This window comes from Ambystoma mexicanum, chromosome 5q (assembly GCF_040938575.1).
Source record: "Ambystoma mexicanum isolate Mex_15411 chromosome 5q, UKY_AmexF1_1, whole genome shotgun sequence".
Taxonomy (NCBI): domain Eukaryota; kingdom Metazoa; phylum Chordata; class Amphibia; order Caudata; family Ambystomatidae; genus Ambystoma; species Ambystoma mexicanum.
Genome location: NC_090933.1, coordinates 71,178,450 through 71,195,762, shown reverse-complemented (window position 1 = coordinate 71,195,762; position 17,313 = coordinate 71,178,450).

Sequence of the window (17,313 nt, the reverse complement as noted above, 5' to 3'; positions counted from 1 at the left end):
TCTCTCGCACCAATGTAGTCACATCGAGCTGATTTTTCTGGTCCTTGGTTGCCGTTAATGGCGGGTTGCAGGGTAGATCTAGGCAGGATGGTAGGTTGCAGGACAGGAGTTATTTCTCATGCCAACAATATCCCTCCGGACAGCTTTAGGTCCACCATTCAAGCACTGGTCCTTTGCCACCTGGGCGGGGGCAACCCCCTCCTCGAAAAGGCCGCCCGCCGTCCTCCCTCGTGCCCCAGAGAAGTGTCCTACACTCAGCCACACGCTTCACCAGGGCTCTACGCAGGTACCACATCACCCCTCTCCTCATCGACCTTCACTGGCTCCCACTACGCACACGAATCACCTTAGAGTCTTGCCGCACCATCTATAAGGCGGTCGCCCGCAAGTCCCCCAGCTACCTCGCAGAGAAACTTAGCATCTCCAGCAGACAAACGCACCACCAGAAACCTGGACACGCACAGACTTGAAATCCGCCACTGCAAAAAGGAAAGGACCAAAAAACAAGCCTTCTCTGTCTACGCCCCGAGACCATGGAACCTCCTCCACGTCAGCATCAGACTTGCCCCACACGCTCCTACAATTCAGAAAAGAACTCAAGACGCACCTCTTCAAGGAGTCTCTCCCCCTCAATACCTAGGCCATCACGCCGCACCGCCTGGCTCGCTAGACGACGCCCGCCTCCCTCCTCCCCGCCACCCTCTACAGCTGTGCCCCTGCGTATCCTACCCCCTGGTGTATATCTGTTCCGTTTTTTTCCCTCTGAAAAGCACTCAGTTATGCATCTGCACTGTTGCATATCTGGGTAAAGCGCTCTGTCGTGTATCTGTGTTGGTGCATTCCTCTGTAAAGCCCGCTCCGTTGCTTCTCGAAGCTTGGTCCGCGCTCAATGAATACCATAACAATAATAATTCCATTCCGGGGATGCTGGTGCAGTCCCGGTTTTAACTTTGCATTCTGGGGCTTGTAGTCCTGGCCTTCCCCCTCATGTAGCCAGCAGTGCAAGTCCTTGAGCGCAAAGTTAAACCGACCGAGCGGGTCCGAGCCTGGGGAGAGCGTGGGCTGGCGATACCGGTTGACTCACCTTAGCCATGACGCTGGCCCAAAGGCAGCCGGTAGTGTCCGGCCTAGCTACCGCGTGGTGAAAGCAGTCCTATCCGAGGGATGTTTGCGTTTTCGAGGATGGCTGTAGAAGGTTGCTATGCGGTAGTTGGTTGGCCCTCTGACTGGGGGCAGCTGCACGTGTGTTTCTCAGATCGCTATGATGGCAAAGGAGGTTGTGTATCCTGCCTGCCCAGAGAACATATGAGAGAGCCAGAGAGATGTAAGCAGTGCATGAGCGGAACTCTCAAGTTTCCAGTGGCCAATGCGTCAGAAGGCCACCCAGTCCTGCCTCAACCCCCCTCTGTATTTTGGGTCCTTTTGATTTTTCTGCCCCGTTTGAAATGCAGAAGCACTACAAGTCCCAGAATTCCAAGCAAAAACAGAACTGGGTGGCTTTCCCAAACGTGGACCCGGAAAACGCGAGAGCCTTGCCATCGGGTGTCAGGTGGGGGAGTCAAGAGAAGGCGGTTGCTAGTTAGAACCGCTCTTAACTTTTCCCGCAACCACCTACCTCAATGGAGGCTCCTTTTATATCTTTTCCGGGGCGCTGGCCGCTTTCTTTTCTGTACTTGCTTGCCAGGCTAGGTGCTTCAAAAACATGTCCTCTGAAGTGGCCCCACGCCGCCACTTGTCGTGCCATACAAAATGACCAACTAAATAAAATGAATAAATCCCCCCTCCATCCCAGAGAGAGAGAGAGAGAGAGAGAGAGAGAGAGACAGACAGACAGACACTGTCAATCAAAAGAGGAATCTGTGAATAACTGGCAAGCCTCAGATTGGCTGTCCAATCATAGCCCTCCTGGTATGTGCGTGCCTGCGTGCGCGTGTCGATGCTTGCCAGCCTTTCAACAGGCCGACGTTCTGCCTCGGGCTCGTCACTGAGAGTGGCGGGCTTTTTCAAACCCGTTTCCTGCTATTGTCCCAGCCAATCGGAGCGTAGTTGGGTCTTCATCCGTCACAGACCATTGTACGTTGTCAGTAGAGAGGAAGCAAGTCGCGCAAGGTTGCCATGGCCCGTACGAAGCAGACTGCCCCAAGTCCACCGGAGGCAAGGCACCCCCGCAAGCAGCTGGCCACCAAAGCTGCCCGCAAGAGCGCCCCTGCGACTGGTGGGGTCAAGAAACCGCACCGCTATCGGCCGGGCACCGTGGCCCTCAGAGAGATCCGGCGCTACCAGAAATCTACTGAGCTGCTCATCCGGAAACTGCCCTTCCAGCGCTTGGTGCGGGAGATCGCACAGGATTTCAAGACCGACCTGCGCTTCCAGAGCTCAGCAGTCATGGCCCTGCAGGAGGCCAGCGAGGCCCTTTGAGGACACCAACCTCTGCGCCATCCACGCCAAGCGAGTGACCATTATGCCCAAGGACATCCAGCTGGCCCGCCGCATCCGGGGCGAGAGGGCCCGAGGGGCACCGGCAGCAAGACCCCACCACCACAAAGGCTCTTTTAAGAGCCGACACGTTGTCACACACAAGAGCTGCTCAACTCTGCCTCTCGAGGCGCCTCTCTTCACTGCACAGGCGGCTAGGCCGTCTCTCAAACCCAAGGCAAACATGCAAACGCTCCTACCTGTCTTGGCAACACCCCCTCCCCAAAAAATGCCCATCTGGGCAGCTTTGGCGACCAGTTATTTGTGCGCTTGTGGCGGTCGGATTTGATGTGATGGCTTGTACCTTTTAGCGGGAGCACAGCCAGCTCGTAACCCGAGCCCTCCACTCCCCCCCTCCCGCCCCCCCTCAGAGCGATCTCTGAACTCGAAGCCCCCCACCCCACATCACGTTTCTATAAGGCCTGCCTTGAGGCTGGATTCCAACCGCTTCTAAGCGCTGTGTGCTAATGGTCGGTTTTCCGCCCGCCGTCCCCCTCCTCACAGGCAGACCGAATGGTGAAGTACCTGCTCCCTGTCGGGCTCGGGGACAGAGGGGTGTGCTGCGAGCGCTTCCCTGGCAGTGCTGCCTTACATAGCCTGTCCTGTACATTAAGCCGAGCTCCCAGAGATTTCCCTCCCAGCCCAGCAAATGTGTCAAGTAGGGTGCGTGACTCCTGCCACAGCGCAGAGAAATAATTTGCTTACGCCGCCCCCGAGACCGTAGTCCTTATTTGATATCATTGGCCTTATGTTTTGCGGGGATGGAATAAAGCAGGGCTAGCTAGGCAAAGCATGTGAGCTCTTGAGTGGAGGTGGTGAGCGGCTCTTAAAAGAGCCTTTGGGTTTCTTTGGTGCTGGGAACTGTGGTCTCACTTGGCACTGGTGTACTTGGTGACGGCTTTGGTGCCCTCGGACACAGCGTGCTTGGCCAGCTCGCCTGGCAGCAGGAGTCGCACTCCGGTCTGGATCTCCCTGGAGGTGAGGGTCCTGCGCTTGTTGTATTGAGCCAGGCGGGAGGCTTCCGCAGCGATGCGCTCGAAGATGTCATTGACAAACGAGTTCATGATGCCCATGGCCTTGGAAGAGATGCCGGTGTCAGGGTGCACCTGCTTCATCACCTTGTAGATGTAAATGGCATAGCTTTCCTTCCTGCTCCTCTTGCGCTTCTTCCCGTCCTTCTTGGGCGGCTTGGAGAGCGCTTTCTTGGGCGGACTTGGCTGGCTCAGGCATGGTCTCCGGCTGACGTCCACGCTGTGAGGAGAGAGAGAAATGAGTAAAACACTGCGCCCCCCGGCCCCTCTCTTTTATAGGCTGCCTGTGCTTAATCAGCTGCTGCCAGTCCCCGCTTGCTATTGGCCCGTATGGTTCTGTCGCTCCTCCGTGTCTGTGTGCCCGGCACAGAGCTCTGATTGGTTGGCAGGAGTAGTCTCCCCCTCCAATGGATGTTCATGCAGAGCCTAGGTTTTGTCCAATGAGAGTGCTCCACCGTGTCTTTATATGCCCGCCCTCCCATGCTCGGGGCATTACTTCCTCTTTGAACAAGCGAGCGCCTGTTTAACGCGTCATGTCTGGACGAGGAAAGCAAGGAGGGAAGGCCCGTGCTAAGGCCAAGACTCGCTCCTCCCGGGCGGGCTTGCAGTTCCCAGTAGGCCGTGTGCACAGGCTGCTGCGGAAGGGGAGCTACGGCGAGCGTGTGGGAGCCGGAGCCCCCGTCTACATGGCTGCCGTGCTCGAGTACCTGACTGCTGAGATCCTCGAGCTGGCCGGCAATGCCGCCCGGGACAACAAGAAGACCCGCATCATCCCCAGACACCTGCAGCTCGCCATCCGCAACGACGAGGAGCTCAACAAGCTGCTGGGCAAAGTTACCATTGCCCAGGGTGGTGTCCTGCCCAACATCCAGGCCGTGCTGCTGCCTAAGAAGACCGAGGGCCACAAGGCAGGGGGCAAAGCCAGCAAGTAACAGCCGAAGTTACACACTCCCCAACAAAAAAAACACAAAGGCTCTTTTAAGAGCCACTCACACACTCAGACAAAGAGCTCAGTACCTTGACAGCAGCGCCACCACTTTTCTACACTGCAACAGAGTATGTGTTTGTGTCACAAAAAGAGGGGCTGCATCACGGGTTGCGCGAAACCCCTGTAGGATGATCGCATGCTCCCGATGCCCATGCAGCTTTCTGGGTGCATGGGCAACGTAGGGGGGCACGCCGGACTGTGAGGCACAGATGGAAAGGGTGGGAGTGAGTGCAAAGGGGAGGGAGGGAGGGAGGGAGGTGTGTGTGTGTGTGTGTGTGTGTGTGTGTGTGTGTGTGTGTGTGTGTGTGTGTGTGTGTGTATGTACACCCCCGCAACCCCCAGACCCGTTATACCATTTAAGGGGGTTGGGGGACACCACGGCTCCCCTTAAATGGTATAAAGAGGTACACCTGTACCGGCTGAAACCACAGCATTTTTGCTGCAATTCTTTTTACCCGATATACCAAATAATGTCGCCATACATATAGTCGACGGGATACGGCACAGGGGACATTATTTATGGGGTAAATGGGAGCGGAGGTTTCCCCTGCAGGTTCCATGGGATAATAATGGCGCCATTCTTGCGTGGAGACATTTTTGCGGGGATATTATCACATGGAACTGTGCATTATTGGCAGGCTGACAACCCCCCTCCCCAACCCACCCTCCTGCTTCCCCGGCCAGTGCAGTGGGCCTGTGCAGCAGTGCCACTCAAGGAAGGTCCCGTGGCCCGAAGTACCAACAGCCCTGTTGTGTGGGCGCCCATTTGAATGTAAATGGGGGGAATGCGCCAAAAGAAACCAAGCCCACTTTAGAATTCCACTTGATAACTCTTTGTTTCGGCTCAAACTGTACCTACATGAGAATACATACCCAATTACAGATGGGAAGCCCCCTCCATCCCTGTCCCCAAAATCTCTCTTCCCTTCTGGTAAGCTGACTCGGGCACTCATGTGAGAGCAAAGAGGTCCCAGATGCCCTCTTTTAACGGCAGAAGGTACTGCGGCCTAGGTGGAGATGGCCGGGAAAGGCGGGATTATGCTGATAACTCCCAGAAGTACCTAGCAGCAGACAAAGCGGGGGACAGGCACGCCCCCCTCTAGCCATCCCCATAAGCCCCTGAGCAGGCCTCGAGAACTCTTGGGCCGGCCGGTCCACTGTGTCCCAAGAAGCCGGGGGTCACAGCACACTCTGAGTTACAAGTGCCTGTAGGTCAGCCCTGTTTTCCTGCCTATAGAACCTGGCCGTTCGGTCTTTGCTCCTAGGGGCCAGCCAGCCTGGAGTGTGGTCTTTGCTCCACTCTCTGCTGGGCCCAGAGCGTGGTCTCCACTCTCTGCTGGGCCCTGAGAGAGCCAGGAGCATGGCCTTTGCTTCACTCTCTGCTGGGCCCTGAGAGGGCCAGGAGCGGGGCCTTTGCTCCTCTCTCTCCCTCTCCTTGCCCAGCACCCCTGAGACAGCCAGGAGCATGGCATTTGCTCCACTCGCTGCTGGCCTCTCTCTTTGGGAAAGGCCGACCCAGCTTCCTTTTCTCTCCCTCCAGCCACCAGGTCAGTCGGGCCAACATCATACGTTGCTATTGTTGTTCGGCATTTAAATAGCGCTCTGTATATCATTGGTATGATCTCAAAGCGCATGTGGGTTGAACGCCCTTGGGGACCGTAGTCAAGGTCAGTCGAGAGAGAGTGGGCTAGCGTAGGGTGCTTGGGTGCACTCAATATGTGAGCAGCTGATACGATTGCCTGATGGTAGCTGCATCCTAACATTAGGTGCGGTGCTATTGAGAGATCATTTGAATGTGTGCGGTCTGGTGGTTGGTCTCCGAGACTGCATTCTGGCGGCATTAGGCCTGTGTAGAACGCTTATGTGTGCAGCTAGGCAGATTTTTTCGTGGGGTATAGCTGCGTTCTAGCAGGATGTTGAGGTGTTCATGGGGTCTAGTACCTATGCGAGCAGCTAGGCCGAAATTGATCGAGGGGTATAGCTGGGCTCGATTGTGTGTTGGTGTAAAGTAGAGAGTGAGCATAGTGATAGGAGAGCCGAGTGTCTGGAGTGGGTGTTTTGTTCTTATGCGCCCACTGTTCCAGGATTGCATTCTCGTGTTTCGCAGTAGCTGCACTCAGAGGAAAGGTAGATTCACAGCCAGGAGCCGAGTAAGATATGTTTGCTCAGGCAGAGGGTCATTCATTTTGGGCTCAGCACACTGCATCTCAGGGGCCCGTTTTCACTGGTTGTGGTTTATATTGGATATAGGGCAGGAGCTCTCTCGCACCAATGTAGTCACATCGAGCTGATTTTTCTGGTCCTTGGTTGCCGTTAATGGCGGGTTGCAGGGTAGATCTAGGCAGGATGGTAGGTTGCAGGACAGGAGTTATTTCTCATGCCAACAATATCCCTCCGGACAGCTTTAGGTCCACCATTCAAGCACTGGTCCTTTGCCACCTGGGCGGGGGCAACCCCCTCCTCGAAAAGGCCGCCCGCCGTCCTCCCTCGTGCCCCAGAGAAGTGTCCTACACTCAGCCACACGCTTCACCAGGGCTCTACGCAGGTACCACATCACCCCTCTCCTCATCGACCTTCACTGGCTCCCACTACGCACACGAATCACCTTAGAGTCTTGCCGCACCATCTATAAGGCGGTCGCCCGCAAGTCCCCCAGCTACCTCGCAGAGAAACTTAGCATCTCCAGCAGACAAACGCACCACCAGAAACCTGGACACGCACAGACTTGAAATCCGCCACTGCAAAAAGGAAAGGACCAAAAAACAAGCCTTCTCTGTCTACGCCCCGAGACCATGGAACCTCCTCCACGTCAGCATCAGACTTGCCCCACACGCTCCTACAATTCAGAAAAGAACTCAAGACGCACCTCTTCAAGGAGTCTCTCCCCCTCAATACCTAGGCCATCACGCCGCACCGCCTGGCTCGCTAGACGACGCCCGCCTCCCTCCTCCCCGCCACCCTCTACAGCTGTGCCCCTGCGTATCCTACCCCCTGGTGTATATCTGTTCCGTTTTTTTCCCTCTGAAAAGCACTCAGTTATGCATCTGCACTGTTGCATATCTGGGTAAAGCGCTCTGTCGTGTATCTGTGTTGGTGCATTCCTCTGTAAAGCCCGCTCCGTTGCTTCTCGAAGCTTGGTCCGCGCTCAATGAATACCATAACAATAATAATTCCATTCCGGGGATGCTGGTGCAGTCCCGGTTTTAACTTTGCATTCTGGGGCTTGTAGTCCTGGCCTTCCCCCTCATGTAGCCAGCAGTGCAAGTCCTTGAGCGCAAAGTTAAACCGACCGAGCGGGTCCGAGCCTGGGGAGAGCGTGGGCTGGCGATACCGGTTGACTCACCTTAGCCATGACGCTGGCCCAAAGGCAGCCGGTAGTGTCCGGCCTAGCTACCGCGTGGTGAAAGCAGTCCTATCCGAGGGATGTTTGCGTTTTCGAGGATGGCTGTAGAAGGTTGCTATGCGGTAGTTGGTTGGCCCTCTGACTGGGGGCAGCTGCACGTGTGTTTCTCAGATCGCTATGATGGCAAAGGAGGTTGTGTATCCTGCCTGCCCAGAGAACATATGAGAGAGCCAGAGAGATGTAAGCAGTGCATGAGCGGAACTCTCAAGTTTCCAGTGGCCAATGCGTCAGAAGGCCACCCAGTCCTGCCTCAACCCCCCTCTGTATTTTGGGTCCTTTTGATTTTTCTGCCCCGTTTGAAATGCAGAAGCACTACAAGTCCCAGAATTCCAAGCAAAAACAGAACTGGGTGGCTTTCCCAAACGTGGACCCGGAAAACGCGAGAGCCTTGCCATCGGGTGTCAGGTGGGGGAGTCAAGAGAAGGCGGTTGCTAGTTAGAACCGCTCTTAACTTTTCCCGCAACCACCTACCTCAATGGAGGCTCCTTTTATATCTTTTCCGGGGCGCTGGCCGCTTTCTTTTCTGTACTTGCTTGCCAGGCTAGGTGCTTCAAAAACATGTCCTCTGAAGTGGCCCCACGCCGCCACTTGTCGTGCCATACAAAATGACCAACTAAATAAAATGAATAAATCCCCCCTCCATCCCAGAGAGAGAGAGAGAGAGAGAGAGAGAGAGACAGACAGACAGACACTGTCAATCAAAAGAGGAATCTGTGAATAACTGGCAAGCCTCAGATTGGCTGTCCAATCATAGCCCTCCTGGTATGTGCGTGCCTGCGTGCGCGTGTCGATGCTTGCCAGCCTTTCAACAGGCCGACGTTCTGCCTCGGGCTCGTCACTGAGAGTGGCGGGCTTTTTCAAACCCGTTTCCTGCTATTGTCCCAGCCAATCGGAGCGTAGTTGGGTCTTCATCCGTCACAGACCATTGTACGTTGTCAGTAGAGAGGAAGCAAGTCGCGCAAGGTTGCCATGGCCCGTACGAAGCAGACTGCCCCAAGTCCACCGGAGGCAAGGCACCCCCGCAAGCAGCTGGCCACCAAAGCTGCCCGCAAGAGCTCCCCTGCGACTGGTGGGGTCAAGAAACCGCACCGCTATCGGCCGGGCACCGTGGCCCTCAGAGAGATCCGGCGCTACCAGAAATCTACTGAGCTGCTCATCCGGAAACTGCCCTTCCAGCGCTTGGTGCGGGAGATCGCACAGGATTTCAAGACCGACCTGCGCTTCCAGAGCTCAGCAGTCATGGCCCTGCAGGAGGCCAGCGAGGCCCTTTGAGGACACCAACCTCTGCGCCATCCACGCCAAGCGAGTGACCATTATGCCCAAGGACATCCAGCTGGCCCGCCGCATCCGGGGCGAGAGGGCCCGAGGGGCACCGGCAGCAAGACCCCACCACCACAAAGGCTCTTTTAAGAGCCGACACGTTGTCACACACAAGAGCTGCTCAACTCTGCCTCTCGAGGCGCCTCTCTTCACTGCACAGGCGGCTAGGCCGTCTCTCAAACCCAAGGCAAACATGCAAACGCTCCTACCTGTCTTGGCAACACCCCCTCCCCAAAAAATGCCCATCTGGGCAGCTTTGGCGACCAGTTATTTGTGCGCTTGTGGCGGTCGGATTTGATGTGATGGCTTGTACCTTTTAGCGGGAGCACAGCCAGCTCGTAACCCGAGCCCTCCACTCCCCCCCTCCCGCCCCCCCTCAGAGCGATCTCTGAACTCGAAGCCCCCCACCCCACATCACGTTTCTATAAGGCCTGCCTTGAGGCTGGATTCCAACCGCTTCTAAGCGCTGTGTGCTAATGGTCGGTTTTCCGCCCGCCGTCCCCCTCCTCACAGGCAGACCGAATGGTGAAGTACCTGCTCCCTGTCGGGCTCGGGGACAGAGGGGTGTGCTGCGAGCGCTTCCCTGGCAGTGCTGCCTTACATAGCCTGTCCTGTACATTAAGCCGAGCTCCCAGAGATTTCCCTCCCAGCCCAGCAAATGTGTCAAGTAGGGTGCGTGACTCCTGCCACAGCGCAGAGAAATAATTTGCTTACGCCGCCCCCGAGACCGTAGTCCTTATTTGATATCATTGGCCTTATGTTTTGCGGGGATGGAATAAAGCAGGGCTAGCTAGGCAAAGCATGTGAGCTCTTGAGTGGAGGTGGTGAGCGGCTCTTAAAAGAGCCTTTGGGTTTCTTTGGTGCTGGGAACTGTGGTCTCACTTGGCACTGGTGTACTTGGTGACGGCTTTGGTGCCCTCGGACACAGCGTGCTTGGCCAGCTCGCCTGGCAGCAGGAGTCGCACTCCGGTCTGGATCTCCCTGGAGGTGAGGGTCCTGCGCTTGTTGTATTGAGCCAGGCGGGAGGCTTCCGCAGCGATGCGCTCGAAGATGTCATTGACAAACGAGTTCATGATGCCCATGGCCTTGGAAGAGATGCCGGTGTCAGGGTGCACCTGCTTCATCACCTTGTAGATGTAAATGGCATAGCTTTCCTTCCTGCTCCTCTTGCGCTTCTTCCCGTCCTTCTTGGGCGGCTTGGAGAGCGCTTTCTTGGAGCCCTTCTTGGGCGCTGGGGCGGACTTGGCTGGCTCAGGCATGGTCTCCGGCTGACGTCCACGCTGTGAGGAGAGAGAGAAATGAGTAAAACACTGCGCCCCCCGGCCCCTCTCTTTTATAGGCTGCCTGTGCTTAATCAGCTGCTGCCAGTCCCCGCTTGCTATTGGCCCGTATGGTTCTGTCGCTCCTCCGTGTCTGTGTGCCCGGCACAGAGCTCTGATTGGTTGGCAGGAGTAGTCTCCCCCTCCAATGGATGTTCATGCAGAGCCTAGGTTTTGTCCAATGAGAGTGCTCCACCGTGTCTTTATATGCCCGCCCTCCCATGCTCGGGGCATTACTTCCTCTTTGAACAAGCGAGCGCCTGTTTAACGCGTCATGTCTGGACGAGGGAAGGCCCGTGCTAAGGCCAAGACTCGCTCCTCCCGGGCGGGCTTGCAGTTCCCAGTAGGCCGTGTGCACAGGCTGCTGCGGAAGGGGAGCTACGGCGAGCGTGTGGGAGCCGGAGCCCCCGTCTACATGGCTGCCGTGCTCGAGTACCTGACTGCTGAGATCCTCGAGCTGGCCGGCAATGCCGCCCGGGACAACAAGAAGACCCGCATCATCCCCAGACACCTGCAGCTCGCCATCCGCAACGACGAGGAGCTCAACAAGCTGCTGGGCAAAGTTACCATTGCCCAGGGTGGTGTCCTGCCCAACATCCAGGCCGTGCTGCTGCCTAAGAAGACCGAGGGCCACAAGGCAGGGGGCAAAGCCAGCAAGTAACAGCCCAAGTTACACACTCCCCAACAAAAAAAACACAAAGGCTCTTTTAAGAGCCACTCACACACTCAGACAAAGAGCTCAGTACCTTGACAGCAGCGCCACCACTTTTCTACACTGCAACAGAGTATGTGTTTGTGTCACAAAAAGAGGGGCTGCATCACGGGTTGCGCGAAACCCCTGTAGGATGATCGCATGCTCCCGATGCCCATGCAGCTTTCTGGGTGCATGGGCAACGTAGGGGGGCACGCCGGACTGTGAGGCACAGATGGAAAGGGTGGGAGTGAGTGCAAAGGGGAGGGAGGGAGGGAGGTGTGTGTGTGTGTGTGTGTGTGTGTGTGTGTATGTACACCCCCGCAACCCCCAGACCCGTTATACCATTTAAGGGGGTTGGGGGACACCACGGCTCCCCTTAAATGGTATAAAGAGGTACACCTGTACCGGCTGAAACCACAGCATTTTTGCTGCAATTCTTTTTACCCGATATACCAAATAATGTCGCCATACATATAGTCGACGGGATACGGCACAGGGGACATTATTTATGGGGTAAATGGGAGCGGAGGTTTCCCCTGCAGGTTCCATGGGATAATAATGGCGCCATTCTTGCGTGGAGACATTTTTGCGGGGATATTATCACATGGAACTGTGCATTATTGGCAGGCTGACAACCCCCCTCCCCAACCCACCCTCCTGCTTCCCCGGCCAGTGCAGTGGGCCTGTGCAGCAGTGCCACTCAAGGAAGGTCCCGTGGCCCGAAGTACCAACAGCCCTGTTGTGTGGGCGCCCATTTGAATGTAAATGGGGGGAATGCGCCAAAAGAAACCAAGCCCACTTTAGAATTCCACTTGATAACTCTTTGTTTCGGCTCAAACTGTACCTACATGAGAATACATACCCAATTACAGATGGGAAGCCCCCTCCATCCCTGTCCCCAAAATCTCTCTTCCCTTCTGGTAAGCTGACTCGGGCACTCATGTGAGAGCAAAGAGGTCCCAGATGCCCTCTTTTAACGGCAGAAGGTACTGCGGCCTAGGTGGAGATGGCCGGGAAAGGCGGGATTATGCTGATAACTCCCAGAAGTACCTAGCAGCAGACAAAGCGGGGGACAGGCACGCCCCCCTCTAGCCATCCCCATAAGCCCCTGAGCAGGCCTCGAGAACTCTTGGGCCGGCCGGTCCACTGTGTCCCAAGAAGCCGGGGGTCACAGCACACTCTGAGTTACAAGTGCCTGTAGGTCAGCCCTGTTTTCCTGCCTATAGAACCTGGCCGTTCGGTCTTTGCTCCTAGGGGCCAGCCAGCCTGGAGTGTGGTCTTTGCTCCACTCTCTGCTGGGCCCAGAGCGTGGTCTCCACTCTCTGCTGGGCCCTGAGAGAGCCAGGAGCATGGCCTTTGCTTCACTCTCTGCTGGGCCCTGAGAGGGCCAGGAGCGGGGCCTTTGCTCCTCTCTCTCCCTCTCCTTGCCCAGCACCCCTGAGACAGCCAGGAGCATGGCATTTGCTCCACTCGCTGCTGGCCTCTCTCTTTGGGAAAGGCCGACCCAGCTTCCTTTTCTCTCCCTCCAGCCACCAGGTCAGTCGGGCCAACATCATACGTTGCTATTGTTGTTCGGCATTTAAATAGCGCTCTGTATATCATTGGTATGATCTCAAAGCGCATGTGGGTTGAACGCCCTTGGGGACCGTAGTCAAGGTCAGTCGAGAGAGAGTGGGCTAGCGTAGGGTGCTTGGGTGCACTCAATATGTGAGCAGCTGATACGATTGCCTGATGGTAGCTGCATCCTAACATTAGGTGCGGTGCTATTGAGAGATCATTTGAATGTGTGCGGTCTGGTGGTTGGTCTCCGAGACTGCATTCTGGCGGCATTAGGCCTGTGTAGAACGCTTATGTGTGCAGCTAGGCAGATTTTTTCGTGGGGTATAGCTGCGTTCTAGCAGGATGTTGAGGTGTTCATGGGGTCTAGTACCTATGCGAGCAGCTAGGCCGAAATTGATCGAGGGGTATAGCTGGGCTCGATTGTGTGTTGGTGTAAAGTAGAGAGTGAGCATAGTGATAGGAGAGCCGAGTGTCTGGAGTGGGTGTTTTGTTCTTATGCGCCCACTGTTCCAGGATTGCATTCTCGTGTTTCGCAGTAGCTGCACTCAGAGGAAAGGTAGATTCACAGCCAGGAGCCGAGTAAGATATGTTTGCTCAGGCAGAGGGTCATTCATTTTGGGCTCAGCACACTGCATCTCAGGGGCCCGTTTTCACTGGTTGTGGTTTATATTGGATATAGGGCAGGAGCTCTCTCGCACCAATGTAGTCACATCGAGCTGATTTTTCTGGTCCTTGGTTGCCGTTAATGGCGGGTTGCAGGGTAGATCTAGGCAGGATGGTAGGTTGCAGGACAGGAGTTATTTCTCATGCCAACAATATCCCTCCGGACAGCTTTAGGTCCACCATTCAAGCACTGGTCCTTTGCCACCTGGGCGGGGGCAACCCCCTCCTCGAAAAGGCCGCCCGCCGTCCTCCCTCGTGCCCCAGAGAAGTGTCCTACACTCAGCCACACGCTTCACCAGGGCTCTACGCAGGTACCACATCACCCCTCTCCTCATCGACCTTCACTGGCTCCCACTACGCACACGAATCACCTTAGAGTCTTGCCGCACCATCTATAAGGCGGTCGCCCGCAAGTCCCCCAGCTACCTCGCAGAGAAACTTAGCATCTCCAGCAGACAAACGCACCACCAGAAACCTGGACACGCACAGACTTGAAATCCGCCACTGCAAAAAGGAAAGGACCAAAAAACAAGCCTTCTCTGTCTACGCCCCGAGACCATGGAACCTCCTCCACGTCAGCATCAGACTTGCCCCACACGCTCCTACAATTCAGAAAAGAACTCAAGACGCACCTCTTCAAGGAGTCTCTCCCCCTCAATACCTAGGCCATCACGCCGCACCGCCTGGCTCGCTAGACGACGCCCGCCTCCCTCCTCCCCGCCACCCTCTACAGCTGTGCCCCTGCGTATCCTACCCCCTGGTGTATATCTGTTCCGTTTTTTTCCCTCTGAAAAGCACTCAGTTATGCATCTGCACTGTTGCATATCTGGGTAAAGCGCTCTGTCGTGTATCTGTGTTGGTGCATTCCTCTGTAAAGCCCGCTCCGTTGCTTCTCGAAGCTTGGTCCGCGCTCAATGAATACCATAACAATAATAATTCCATTCCGGGGATGCTGGTGCAGTCCCGGTTTTAACTTTGCATTCTGGGGCTTGTAGTCCTGGCCTTCCCCCTCATGTAGCCAGCAGTGCAAGTCCTTGAGCGCAAAGTTAAACCGACCGAGCGGGTCCGAGCCTGGGGAGAGCGTGGGCTGGCGATACCGGTTGACTCACCTTAGCCATGACGCTGGCCCAAAGGCAGCCGGTAGTGTCCGGCCTAGCTACCGCGTGGTGAAAGCAGTCCTATCCGAGGGATGTTTGCGTTTTCGAGGATGGCTGTAGAAGGTTGCTATGCGGTAGTTGGTTGGCCCTCTGACTGGGGGCAGCTGCACGTGTGTTTCTCAGATCGCTATGATGGCAAAGGAGGTTGTGTATCCTGCCTGCCCAGAGAACATATGAGAGAGCCAGAGAGATGTAAGCAGTGCATGAGCGGAACTCTCAAGTTTCCAGTGGCCAATGCGTCAGAAGGCCACCCAGTCCTGCCTCAACCCCCCTCTGTATTTTGGGTCCTTTTGATTTTTCTGCCCCGTTTGAAATGCAGAAGCACTACAAGTCCCAGAATTCCAAGCAAAAACAGAACTGGGTGGCTTTCCCAAACGTGGACCCGGAAAACGCGAGAGCCTTGCCATCGGGTGTCAGGTGGGGGAGTCAAGAGAAGGCGGTTGCTAGTTAGAACCGCTCTTAACTTTTCCCGCAACCACCTACCTCAATGGAGGCTCCTTTTATATCTTTTCCGGGGCGCTGGCCGCTTTCTTTTCTGTACTTGCTTGCCAGGCTAGGTGCTTCAAAAACATGTCCTCTGAAGTGGCCCCACGCCGCCACTTGTCGTGCCATACAAAATGACCAACTAAATAAAATGAATAAATCCCCCCTCCATCCCAGAGAGAGAGAGAGAGAGAGAGAGAGAGAGAGACAGACAGACAGACACTGTCAATCAAAAGAGGAATCTGTGAATAACTGGCAAGCCTCAGATTGGCTGTCCAATCATAGCCCTCCTGGTATGTGCGTGCCTGCGTGCGCGTGTCGATGCTTGCCAGCCTTTCAACAGGCCGACGTTCTGCCTCGGGCTCGTCACTGAGAGTGGCGGGCTTTTTCAAACCCGTTTCCTGCTATTGTCCCAGCCAATCGGAGCGTAGTTGGGTCTTCATCCGTCACAGACCATTGTACGTTGTCAGTAGAGAGGAAGCAAGTCGCGCAAGGTTGCCATGGCCCGTACGAAGCAGACTGCCCCAAGTCCACCGGAGGCAAGGCACCCCCGCAAGCAGCTGGCCACCAAAGCTGCCCGCAAGAGCGCCCCTGCGACTGGTGGGGTCAAGAAACCGCACCGCTATCGGCCGGGCACCGTGGCCCTCAGAGAGATCCGGCGCTACCAGAAATCTACTGAGCTGCTCATCCGGAAACTGCCCTTCCAGCGCTTGGTGCGGGAGATCGCACAGGATTTCAAGACCGACCTGCGCTTCCAGAGCTCAGCAGTCATGGCCCTGCAGGAGGCCAGCGAGGCCCTTTGAGGACACCAACCTCTGCGCCATCCACGCCAAGCGAGTGACCATTATGCCCAAGGACATCCAGCTGGCCCGCCGCATCCGGGGCGAGAGGGCCCGAGGGGCACCGGCAGCAAGACCCCACCACCACAAAGGCTCTTTTAAGAGCCGACACGTTGTCACACACAAGAGCTGCTCAACTCTGCCTCTCGAGGCGCCTCTCTTCACTGCACAGGCGGCTAGGCCGTCTCTCAAACCCAAGGCAAACATGCAAACGCTCCTACCTGTCTTGGCAACACCCCCTCCCCAAAAAATGCCCATCTGGGCAGCTTTGGCGACCAGTTATTTGTGCGCTTGTGGCGGTCGGATTTGATGTGATGGCTTGTACCTTTTAGCGGGAGCACAGCCAGCTCGTAACCCGAGCCCTCCACTCCCCCCCTCCCGCCCCCCCTCAGAGCGATCTCTGAACTCGAAGCCCCCCACCCCACATCACGTTTCTATAAGGCCTGCCTTGAGGCTGGATTCCAACCGCTTCTAAGCGCTGTGTGCTAATGGTCGGTTTTCCGCCCGCCGTCCCCCTCCTCACAGGCAGACCGAATGGTGAAGTACCTGCTCCCTGTCGGGCTCGGGGACAGAGGGGTGTGCTGCGAGCGCTTCCCTGGCAGTGCTGCCTTACATAGCCTGTCCTGTACATTAAGCCGAGCTCCCAGAGATTTCCCTCCCAGCCCAGCAAATGTGTCAAGTAGGGTGCGTGACTCCTGCCACAGCGCAGAGAAATAATTTGCTTACGCCGCCCCCGAGACCGTAGTCCTTATTTGATATCATTGGCCTTATGTTTTGCGGGGATGGAATAAAGCAGGGCTAGCTAGGCAAAGCATGTGAGCTCTTGAGTGGAGGTGGTGAGCGGCTCTTAAAAGAGCCTTTGGGTTTCTTTGGTGCTGGGAACTGTGGTCTCACTTGGCACTGGTGTACTTGGTGACGGCTTTGGTGCCCTCGGACACAGCGTGCTTGGCCAGCTCGCCTGGCAGCAGGAGTCGCACTCCGGTCTGGATCTCCCTGGAGGTGAGGGTCCTGCGCTTGTTGTATTGAGCCAGGCGGGAGGCTTCCGCAGCGATGCGCTCGAAGATGTCATTGACAAACGAGTTCATGATGCCCATGGCCTTGGAAGAGATGCCGGTGTCAGGGTGCACCTGCTTCATCACCTTGTAGATGTAAATGGCATAGCTTTCCTTCCTGCTCCTCTTGCGCTTCTTCCCGTCCTTCTTGGGCGGCTTGGAGAGCGCTTTCTTGGGCGCTGGGGCGGACTTGGCTGGCTCAGGCATGGTCTCCGGCTGACGTCCACGCTGTGAGGAGAGAGAGAAATGAGTAAAACACTGCGCCCCCCGGCCCCTCTCTTTTATAGGCTGCCTGTGCTTAATCAGCTGCTGCCAGTCCCCGCTTGCTA